Raw genomic sequence first — 12,610 nt, forward strand, 5'->3', positions numbered from 1 at the left:
TAAATTCTTCTAATCAACACTGCTCACTCAACACAGTCCTTTGAATGTCTAAAATAGTCTCTTTTTTCCCCAGATTAAATGTTGTCAGGTTCTTCAAATTTGGTTTGATCTCCAGAGTTCTTACTCACATGACTATACACTTCTGAAAGCATTCTGAATTATTTGATTCAGAGTAAACTCACTACTTGTAATGCATCCTGCTAATCTGGTAACCCTCTCCAAAAAAAACAATGTTACTTTGATGTAAACTTTTTAGCCAACCCACCAAGGTATGTTTACATCAAAGCTGGATATGATAATAACAAGGTGATCAGATTAAGAATTTATTTAAAAAAAAAACAGTCACAATAGGCAAAAGTGAGATGTACTTAGCATGAATAAAAATAAAATCCTAAATTTAGGCTTAAGAATCCAACTAAAGAAATACAGGAGCTCCTTCTTAACACTAAAACACAATTTTAAGACACAAAAACTAGAGGTCTTCAATAAGAGGCAAAGTGGGCCAGGCTGTAATGCAGGAAATTTTCAGAATTCAGTGGTAAGTGTTATACTTTCAGGATAAAGTAAGGACAACAGTATTTGTTGCAGACCTACTTTAAAGAAAGTAAATCCTACATGACTAGCAACTAGTGACCACCAAAAAAATTGCATAATTTTCTGGCATCATTCTTTTGCAAGACAAGGAGAGACAGCATCAGGGGGCCAACAAGCAGTATGGCCAAAAATAAATAAATAAATAAATAAATAAAGCAACCTAAGGAATTAGGAGCCAATAGGAAATAAGCTCTCACTTCCGGTGATGTATGTGATCGGGGGACTGGGGAGATAGACTGTGAGAATGCTGTTGTCCAATAAACCTGTATGAATAATGGAAATGCTCTTTGTGCTGTCCGAACCAGCAGATAGGGAAATGCAGCTAGTACAACTAAGGAACACGTTTTTTTCCATTTTATCTTACCTAATTTAAACTTTGACTTGAACTCCCTCATTTGACTAGTGGCTACCATATTCCAAAGCACAGCTGTGCAGATGTGGGATTGGCAACATCTGAGGAGGCACTGCAATACAGTACCCATTGCAGGCCAGGTCCTCCACAGAAACAGTCCCAGGGCATAAGACAAGAGGTGAGGTCCAGAAGGAGACCGGTGACTCATGTCATCACTGCATCCTTGAGAAGCAATAGAGCAGAGTCAAATACGCAGACTCCAAGGCCAAGTTATTCAAGCTCATGTCCCACTTTTACTCTAATAGGTGTGATCTCAGTTTCCTCACCTGTAAAATGGGAATAATAGTAGCTACTGTTACCAACCAGTGTGAAGACAAGCTGATTTAATACATGCAAAACACTTAGACTATAACTCAATAGAAAGTAATTGCAAACAAAGGTTATTTTCCTCAAAAATACAGGTTTCAAGAGTTAACTTAAGCCAGGAGTGGTAGTGCACATATGTAAACCCAGCACCCAGGAGGCAAAGGCAGGAGGATCAGGAGTTCAAGGCCAGTCTGATATATAAAAAGACTGTCAGACTGTGGGTGTGGCTCAAATGGTGCAGCCCCTGCCTGGAAGCACAAGACCCTGAGTTCAAACCTCAGTGCTGCCAAAAGAAAGAAAGAAAACACTGTCTCAGAAATATTAAACAAAAATTACACAGACATACAAGCAAAAAGCACTAATTTATTTTGACCAAGTTGCATGAGTAAATTGCAAAGAGTTAGAATAACCTATTCCTCCTCCAGGCCTTTATTCTTCTATATTATTCAGAGGCCATCTGAACAACTGCTTGGCCTAATTCCCCTCAAGCTGGTTCATCAGCCTCCTGCCACTTCCCATTCCACTACTGCTGACCCTGGCTTCTCCATCACTAAGATAAAAGACATAGCAGGTCTTGCTCTTCCAGTCCTCTCTTTATCCCCTGAAATCTCTTAGCTGCAGAATTTGAGACCTGTTACACTTAACATTCTTGCCTCCTCACCTTCTAGATTGTCATATGATTCAGTTCAGTGCTTCCTAATACTTTCATATAATAACACACATAAAATCTCATATTTGAATAGTATAATAAACTGGAGGGGATTTGCTAGTGTTTATATGAAAAACTTCATTTTATGAAAAATCCTTTATGTTGTGTGATTCCTACAGTCAATCTCCATTCCTACACCAACACTAGGCAGTGACTAATCTAATTTCTATTTCTATAGAGAAGAATAGTTATCAATCTTCTCCAAATGATGGAAAAGTCATCATTAACTAGAATTTGGATAACTCAAATCTAAATTGTACTTCAAAACTGCAATAATTTAGTAAATCAAATAGATCTTCTTTTAGTTTCATTGACAAATGTAATATGAAATTTTCTTATGATAATATACATTGTCAATATATAGACCAGGTATAATAATGCATGACTGTAATCTCAGCACTTGAGGCAGAAACAGGAGGATCTTAAGTTCAAGGTCATTCTGGACTACATAGCAAGACCCTGTCTTTAAAAAAAAAGAAAAAAGAAAAAAAAAATACAGCTGAAATCATGTATTTCAAACAAATGGTGCAGCTTTTCCTTAAGTATGCAAGATGTTGCTCTACTTGTTTTAATCATTCTTTAATATTCAAACTGTGACAAACTAAACACTAATTTTTCTTGTTGTTTTGGTGGGACTGGAGTTTGAACTCAGGCTTTGTACTTGCCACAAAAATGACTATTTAGTCATTTTACATTTCCGAGCCACACCCATAGTCCTTTTTGCTCTGGTTATTTTGGAGATGGGGTCTCATGAACTATTTGCCCAGGTTGGCCTTGAACTGTAGACCTTCGGATCTCACCTCCCTGGTAGCCAAGATGATAGGTGTTAGCCACTGGAGCCCAGATCAAATGGAATCATTTTTAACCTCAAATTTCTAAGACTAGATTTTGCCTTTTATCCATCCAGTTGATCAGTACTTATGAATACATTATCATGAAGTCCAGAAAACTTTCTACTACATTTATTAGGCTAATTAAACTATTTTTTTCAAGCCAATAACTACCTTTTAACAAATCTTTAAAGTAAGAATTATCCTTCTATTTCATAAACTTCTGTCAAAACTCCTGGACATGTACTACACTTTAGTATGGAAGAGCAGAAAGCTATATTCCAATCCTTTTTCTTCAGATACAGATCAAAAAAGATGTGAATGAAACAGCTTCAGTTGTATTGGATTCTCCACTTAAATATATGAGACTGTGTAACTCACAGGCAACAGTTTCTCTGTGAATAAAACATTGTATTACTTGAATCTCCCTCAGTGTTTTCACAATGACTCTTAATGTAAAGCCATTACACCTTCCTGTCATTGCAGTCACCCATCAATATAAAAATTCAAGCAGGTTTCCATAATACCTTGTTTCAAAGTATGAGTTACCACCTTCAATATTTCATCCCCTGTAATTTGTTTTGATATTTCTTTACAAAGAATTGTTATTCTTCCTAGCATTTCTCCTTAGGAAGTCTAACTTGTGCTGCAATTTAGCAGTTTCTAAGGTGTGTAGATTCATCAATCTGAAATGAAAAGCTGTTCCATCTCATAGCAATCTGGATTAATGTTGTCTTTATGTTATGACATATTATCAATACATTTACTAGTGTCATTTGAGAGTGCTACTTTCTCCATTTCCTTTGCTTTCCTGGCCTCAAACAATTTCCATATCAGGAGGCAAAATGAAGGCTTCTGTCCTTGCTTGAGACAGTTTGGCTTCTGCTTTTAGTGGTGTGACCTTATAATTGATTTATTTGGCTTAACCTAACATGGCTGGAACCAGTCTTTTAAAAAGCTCTGGTTTTTTGTGTTGTTTTGCAGAGCATTGAAATGTTTGAATCTTTTCCTGATGAGTTTTTGTGGTGAGGTGCCAGTGCAGTTTGTCTGGTACCTTGTTCTCCGATAACTTTTTACAGCCAGTAAGGCATTCAGCTGAAGAAGAAAGAGTTACTAAGCACAAAGACACCCAAATTTGAGATGATTGTCATTTCATTACCAAACTAGTGACTTTAACTTTTTAGACACTATGTTCATCTTGTGAACTGATGGCTTTCTAGCTTTAATTAAAATTTCTCTAATAACAGTGAAAATTATGGTATCTGTAAAAATTAATTTTTTTAATTATAAAGAATGGAACATGTAGGTTTTTTTTGGGGGGAGGGGTTGTTATTGTTTTTTGGTTTTTGTGATGCTAAGGATTGAACCAGAGCCTCATACATGCTAGGTAAATTCTACCACTTAGATATACCCTTAGCCTGGCTTTTATAACTATATAAAATAGATTTACAGGAACAGGAAATCTATTTCATTCATTATAATGTTTTAAAAATGAATTTCATTACAACTCAAAGAATTAATCATTGGTTTTTGTTTACTTCAAAAATTAAAACAGAAATATTCACAAAACCCATATACATGTGTTCCACATCTGTGGATTCAATCAACCTTGGATCAAAAATATTCAGAAAGAGAAAAATTGCATCTTTATTGAACATGTGCAAACCTTTTTCTTGTTATTGTTCCCTAAACTACACAGTACAACAGCTATTTATAGCATCCACATTGTCTTAGATATTAGAAGTAATATAGAGATTATTTGAAGTCTACAGAAAGATGTTTATGGATTCTATGCAAATAATACATGATTTTATATGAAAGACTTAAGCATCTATAGATTTTGGTATCCATAGGGGTCCTGAAACCAATCCTCCATAGACACCAAGAGTCAACTGTATAGTAGTTTCTACTTATTTGCAGTTTCTTTTCATAATTTCAGCTACCCACAGTCAACTGTAGTCTCAAAAAATGAAAATTCTGGAAATAAATAATTCATAAGGTTTAAATTGCAAACCATTCTGAGTAGTATGACAAAATTTCATTCCGTCCTGCTCAGATGTGAATCCTCCCTTTGTCTGGCGAACCCACACCAAATGTACTACCCACCTGTTAGTTACTTACTAGCCATTTTGGTTATCAGACAGTGCTAAGTTCAAATAGTCCTTCAGTAGATGCTTAATGCTTACATTATTTGCCTCACTTCGTTTCATCACCTAGGCATATCATCTCACATCACCACAAAAAGTAAGGTGAATACAATAAGGTATTTTGAAACAAAAGCAGTGTGACATTCACACAACTTTTACTATAAAATACTGCAATGATTATTGTTTTATTAATAGTTATGGTTGTTAATTTCTTACTGTGCCTACTTTATAAATTAAACTTTGTCACAGGGATGTATGTGTAAGAAAAAATATACTATCGATGGTTCCTGACTTAGGATGTTTCAGCTTAACTATTTTTCAACTTTATAACAGTGAAATAGATGTATACATACAGTAGAAACTGTACTTCAATTTTTTGGTACTTCAAATTTTAATTTTTTTATCTTTGCCCAGGCTAGCAATATGTAATATGGTACTCTTTCACAATGCCAGACTGTGCCAGAGAACCACAGTTCCCAGTCAGTCACAGAAACAAGCTGATACTCTACAGTGTAATATAGTGCCAAGTGAGATATTTCACAGGTTAGGTGTATTAAATGCATGTTCAACTTGAGACATTTACTACTTATGATGAGTTTACCTGGCATAGCCTCATCATATGTCAAATAACATCTACACATAGTCATGTGCTATACAATAACATCTTGTCCAACAGCAACATGATGGTGGTCCCATAAAATTATATTGGAGTTAAAATTTTTGTATCATCTAGTTTTTACTACACCTTTTCTATGTTTAGATAGACAAATACCATTATGTTACAACTGCCTACAGCATTCAGTATAGTAGCGTTTTCTAACTGGCTATCCCACATAGTGTAAGCATGTAATAGGCTATTCCACCTAGGTTTGTGTAATATGAGTATACTCTATCATGTTCATACAATGGAAAAATCACCTAATGATACATTTCTCAGAATATATTCCTGTCATTAAGTGACACATGACTGTGTATGGAGTTCAGTATTCTCCTCAGTTTCAGGAACTCAGTAAGTCTTGGAATATATACCCTGTGGATAAGGGAGGACTAATGTATAATGACACATTCATGTGTGATTAAAAATATTTTGCTGAATTTATTTTCTGAAACTAGGTGCCTTTTAATGAACTTAACTAAACTCAGTCAATATTACTTGATTTTTTTTAAAAAAATACCCATTTTTTTAATTTTGAAAAACATAACTCATTACAAAATTCTATCAAGAATGTGACTGGCTAATTGTTAGCAGCAAAAGCAAATGCTAAGTAAATAAAGTAAGTATATCTAGAAGTAAAAATTAAGTCACTATTTCTGATATAGCAGCACCTTATAACAGAAAATATAGCTCAGTGCCAGTGGCTCATGCCTGTTATCCTAGCTACTCAGGAGACAGAGATCAGGAGGATTGTGGTTCAAAGCCAGACCCTATCTTGGAAAAACCCATCACAAAAAAGGACTGGTGGAGTAGTTCAAGAGGTACAGCACATGCCTAGCAACCTGAGGCCCTGTGTTTCAACCACAGAGCCACTAAAAGAAAATATATAATCCGCAAGCAAAATTATAAAATTATAATAATAGGATGCTAAACTGAAATAAAATGCAAACATTTTACTGCATTAAAAAGCAAAATTTTAGCCAGGTACAGTGGCTCATGCCTATAATCCTAGCTACTCAGGAAGTAGAGGTAAGGAGGATTATAGCTCAACACCAGCCCAGCAAAGACCCCATCTCAACAAATAAAAGCTATATGCACCTGTCATCCAGATACATGGGAATCATAACTAGGACAACAGGGGTCCAGGCAGCCTGGGCATAAATGCAAGACCCTATTCCCCCCTCCAAAAAAAAAAAAAGAGCTGGTTGTAGCTCAAGTGATAAAGCATCTGCCTGGCAAGAACAAGGCCCTGAGTTCAAACACTAGTACTACCCCCAAAAAAAAGTTTCTTGGGCATATGGTAGCACATGCCTGTAATCACCGCACTTCAGAGATTAAGGCAAAAGGATGGAAAGTTTGAGCCAGTCTGGGCTATACAGCAAGGCTCTATCTCAAAAAATAATAATTAAAAAAATTTAAATTATTGGTTTTTCCAGGTATACTGTACCTTGCAAGGAATTATCACAATGAAATCCTCTTGCATCATTTTTAAACATTAGCATATGATAGCTATTCAAGGGATTTCACTGTGACATTTCCATATGTATATATAATACTAATATATATATATTGTAACCCAGTTTGGTTCATCCCCTCCATTAATCTCCCTCTCCCTTGTATTATTAAGGCATGAAGATTCAAAAATAAAATTTTAATTTTTTTATACTAAAAAAAATAAAATTTATTGGTGACAAGTTTATCACAAGTATCTAATCAGACATATGGAGGTAACTGAAAGTTCAAGGTCAAGAGAAGAGCTATGTGATATGGCTACTACAGAGAACTTCCTGATTGCAATGCTATCCCTAAAACTTTTAGTTTCCAAATAATTAGTGAATTTGGGGAGTTACAAATAATTCTCAAATATTTCAACTACTATAGACTTCTGAATGATTATATAAAACAGTAATGAATTATTACCATTAGCATCTGGAGCCCACAAGAAGTCTGTTTAAGCACAGCAATGTGATGGAGCTTAAAAATTAGGAAGTTCCCTTAGAGGGAGAAAGCTCCCAAGTCCTTCCCAAGCTCAGTGTATTCTTAGATAATCCTCTGGGTAGATCTCATCCTAGCTCAACCAGGAATTGGAATTTCTGCTTCTTAAATGTTATACGCAAGGGCATTTTGCTTCCATCACACCCCACCCTCATGAGCAAAAAACTCAAAGAGTGGCTACGGAAAAAGCTAATGCATCATAAGCAGCCTTAATAGAAGCAATGTCTGGAACAAGGTGAATTATATGACCTTCTAACTCTAAACCTCTATTTCTATGACTTATGAACATTTTTATGACCCAAGGTTATACAACACATTAATCTCAGCTTTATATTCTGATTGCTTGTCTAGGTATCAGCAATGAATAAAATACATACCAAAGAGGCACGCCTCATGATTTTTAGTAGCACTGAGATATTCTATGTAAAGCTGAGAAGTAAATGAAACTTGTTATTGATGCTGTCCCAATTCTACCTCCACTTTGTTGTCAAGGCCCACATGGTATCCATGGTGGCCCAGGTCCTAACTGTCTTACATGACCTTTCAAAAGTACCAAAAGCAGATAACTCAGTTTTCTCTATTATTCCATTTCTTCCACCGAAAACCCTACCCTATCTTATTTTGGCAATAGTTTCCATTCAGGCACAAATCCTGCTCAGACTTCCTAATTTTCACATAAAAACGTTAACACCAACTGCCACTCGGGGGTCACTGAAATATATGGACTTGTCCTTAACAGGAAACAGAGTGTCTCTGCTTCAGGCTCTTCTCTTCAACCTTGAGCTTATTAGTCATTCAGTGCCATCAAGCTGTTTTCTTAGAGTGATTATAAAATGATTATAAATGATGTAGACTTTTCTCTTTCTTCAAAGTTTAATATCTAATATTATATTGCAGGGCAAAGGGACACAAATCAACATTTAAAAATCTTATCCTAGACCAAATGCTTTTCAAACCATCTGTGGTGGAAGATCAAGATTTTGATTTCCAATCTGTCTTAGATATACTTTTGTGAAAAACACTAAAAATGAATTACTAGAAGAAATGAAATTAAAAAATCAAAAACATACAAAATGCAGGTCCCAATTCTTTTATTAGATTTGACAGACATAAAACTACTCTGTCAAATCTCTTAAAGGTTTCTAGTCACTCATTTTTAATTTCTGTACTCCTTGCTCAGGTTCCAATCAAGGATCATACTTTGACCAAGTCTGCCCTACAACATAGTCTCTCATCCCAGCCCAAGTATCTTCCTCCATGCTGATGCCAGAGTCTAACAAGCCTCTCCAAAAAAAAGCTGGAAGACAAAGAACAGTACATGCTGTGGTTAGTGAAAGAGCCATTAGGGATACATCCACATCTGCGATCTACAGACCTCTAGTTCATAGAAGCTGGTCCTTTCTCATAAACTACTCACAACCTAACACACTTTCAGGTTTATAGGAATAATTGGGTTGGAGGCTTGTACATGCCTTTTACTTGGAAACTTCTAATTTTTTTAGCTTAGTTAAAGCCTCTATTCTAGTTTTGGGTTATTTACATAATAAAGATCCATTTATATGCACACACTCTACACCCTTGTTTAGTCAGCAGGAGGTGAACAAGAAGATCTGAGACCAAACTTCTCTGTATGTGTGCAAAGCATGTCTCCATTGTACAATCACTTGACAAATAAGAAATAAACACTGGGTTTATAAGACTTGCAAGAAAAGGTTTATGGCTTCAACTGTTTTCCATTACTGAAAAGTTTACATGTTGAAAAGTAGCATAAACCAGTGCAAAAGAATAAACAGCGGGTGCACTTCAAGGTCTTGTTTCTTTCAAGAATCAGGAGCAAAATTAGGTTTTATTAGCTGTTTCATTAAGTTTTACTTTGAAGAAAAACAAACAGTGAAAGCATATGTGCAACATCTGATGAAAAAGGTTTTTATTCTAAACAGTCTCTGTACAAAACTCATTAATGGAACATTAAATGTGAAGACTTGTCTAGCAATTTAGGGATAATTTTACTCATTTTAGCTTATTTATAATTTCTGACACAGTTTATTTAATATATTCTAATCTTTAAATCACCCTGTATACAAAACTAATTTATTAAATATGTCTTACTAGTGACATTTTGCAATAATATCTACAGCATCTGTTAAAAGCAATTACTATATAAAGTCTGTATCAGATGTAACACCTACAGTAAGATAATACAGCTGGATATTGTTAACTTGGAAAATTCATAAAAACAGATCAGTTCCTTTTAGTCAAATTCCTAATTATAAATGTTTTCCTCACTTTATAAGAATACTTTTTTAAAAAATCTAAAAATATGTTTCTATAATTCAATCTGAGTTCTAAGCATTAACATTTATAATATTAAATAAAAGTATCTTTTTGCTTAGGGCAAATTTAGCCATGCCAGATATTTATCATAGTCTCACTGAAAGAATTTGCCCATTTCAAAACTAAATGTTGATAAAAGAAAAGCAACTGAAGTTTGTGGCGGGCGGGGGGAAGAGGAAGATATATATATATATCTTCCTGTTCCATTGTGTCTACTATATAAAATACATAATACTGATATGGAGAAGATTAAACTTGAGCTTCAACTCAGTTGATGAATATTCAAGTACCAAATTATACATTAGGAGTTAAGCTGGTAAATCTTTGGAAGCAAACACACCTTAGCCTCAATCTTGACTCTGCCTTAAGTAAACATAAAGACTATGAAACCTTGAACAAGTCATTTAACTTCTCTAAGCCTACACGACTCATCTAAATTAGAAATAATTATGGCTTACTCATGGAGGGTACGCAAAGATTAAATTAAATAAGATACCATATGCAAACACCATCTCAGTGACAGGGCTTGAAAATGGACTTTACCCTTCAAAAATATTACTACACATTTTAATCAAGCTAATATAGCATATAGTTTAAAAAGTAAATATGCATCAAAATGCACAACACATATGAAAAAAGTTAGTGACCCCTTTCTCATCTCTCCACGTACTCTGGTCAGACTATTCACAGACAACCACTTGCAGCTTTCCATATTTATTCAACTCCAAATACCATGAATTTAATGTCTACAGCTTTCTCTGGATACAAATTAGGCATTATCTATTCCAAATTCAGTGTGACTCCTGAATCAAAAAGCTAGGATTACTAAAAAAAAATAACCTCTGCCAGATATGATGGCACATGCCTGTTGATTTCAGCAGTCAGGAGGCACACGCAGGAGTTGAAGGCCAGCTGGGCTACACGGAGAATGAATAAATAAATATCTAAATAAATAAAGCCTCAATAAATAAATAAATAACTTCTGTTAAATCTCATACATTGAAAAGAATATATAAAAGAAACAATCTCTACCTTAAGAGCCTACGTAGTCTGAATCAATTGTAATCTGTTTACTAAGAAGTCTCTGCTCCTCATGTTTACAAACGTGAAACTACTAACTGGTTTACTTTCCTGTGTGGACTCTCCTTTCCATTTGGTAAGTGCAGCAGATTGTGCTAATGACTCCAATTTTTCACCCCTTCCTATAAAAGAAAGGACTCCATGCCCTTTGGTATTGCTTTCTCACATGGACTCTGAACATGGCCCCTGTGAAAGCTCAAAAGGAGGTCTAAAAATGACCTTGAGTGTTTCTGCTTCCTCCCTTGACACCCTTACCTTCACCATGAGGACAGATGAGGCTACCAACCAGACATAGAACCAGGCAGCATCACCCCAACTGAAGACATCTTACACCAGCTAGCCCCCACCCAGCCTCTCAGATGATTGCATATACATAAGGAATCCCTGCAGACATCAACTGAGCCTGCTGCAGATCACAAAAACTGCCCAGGCAACTTGTAGACGTCTAAGACATAACAAATGGTTGTTCCAATGTTTATTACTCAGAAATACCTAAGATACTGGGGATCCTGAAACAGTAACTCAGTCCCTGTTTATTATCTTTGTAGATGCTTCTAGCTACCAGAACTCTATCATTCAGATAACTAAGACTCAATCATATCATTATTTGTATTACCCTAAAGACTTGAGTCTCAAATCAGTTCAAAGTACTGTTACCGCTACGGTTCAACCTACATCCTCAGCAGTTTAAAGTGGGGAAATGCAGCATGGCGTTCAGAAAAACTGCCTGCCCTTCACTACTCCTAGGAGCCCATGGCTTGAGAACTGGAGGGAGGAAAGAGGGTCATCTCCTGTCTTAGCTGAATGCAGTCACAATGCTCTCCTTGTTTGCTGTTGCTTCTCTGGCTGACACTGATTGTCAAAATCCCTCCATGTGGCAAATGTGCAGCTGCTAGCTTTCTTGTGGGGTTCTTCAGGGGCTACTGTAAGGAGACCAACCCCTGGCACATTTACCTGATCTAGGCAGTCAGTATCTACCCTCTGTTACTACTGAGGTACCTTGATCTGTCTGCCAACCTTCTTGAGCAGAACAAGAAAGAAACAGGTCAAGCCTAGATCCTCTCTGAAGTGACTACCCTAGCCATCCGAATATAGAAAATTAGTTACTTAGAGACGTTTGTCTTCAGCTTAGGGCTTTAACTTCAATCCTGGATAAAAAGGTTCCACTCAACACACGGTTACATGGTTATTTTTAAATCTAAAGTATGCATTAAATTCTACTATGCTGCATATCATTATAGAAAAATTCCACATCTATAGAAATGCCAGTTTTATTAAAAAAAAAGATTGCCCTGAAGAGGTTATTTGAATGATACTTATTAACTTCTTACATTAATTTTAGGGTGTTTTCATGGTTCTTAATTCATCAATTAAGGGATGAAAAGAAACACTGGCATTTTTTAATTTCGCAAAAATTTTCAGAAAAATAATCCTTACCTAAAAAAAATTCTTCTGAAGAACTGTGACTTTAAAAAAAAGAAAAGAAAAATTGCAGGGCGCCAATGACTCACGCCTGTAATCCTAGCTACTCAGGAGGCAGAGATCAGG

At 35.7% G+C, this 12,610-nt stretch overlaps 1 protein-coding gene across 14 annotated transcripts in view; it reads right to left on the reverse strand.

Moving 5' to 3' along the window:
* The window catches only part of Atg10 (autophagy related 10), a 273,358-nt gene that overhangs the window by 219,986 nt on the left and 40,762 nt on the right, over positions 1-12,610 (reverse strand). The window contains exon 2 of one of the 14 annotated variants that reach the window (XM_074077174.1): positions 959-1,272. The exons of the other annotated variants lie outside the window; for them this stretch is intronic. The gene's annotated coding sequence lies outside the window, so the exon portion shown is untranslated. The remainder of the gene's footprint in view (positions 1-958; positions 1,273-12,610) is intronic. 14 annotated transcript variants of the gene reach the window in all.

This window comes from Castor canadensis, chromosome 6 (assembly GCF_047511655.1).
Source record: "Castor canadensis chromosome 6, mCasCan1.hap1v2, whole genome shotgun sequence".
NCBI lineage: Eukaryota > Metazoa > Chordata > Mammalia > Rodentia > Castoridae > Castor > Castor canadensis.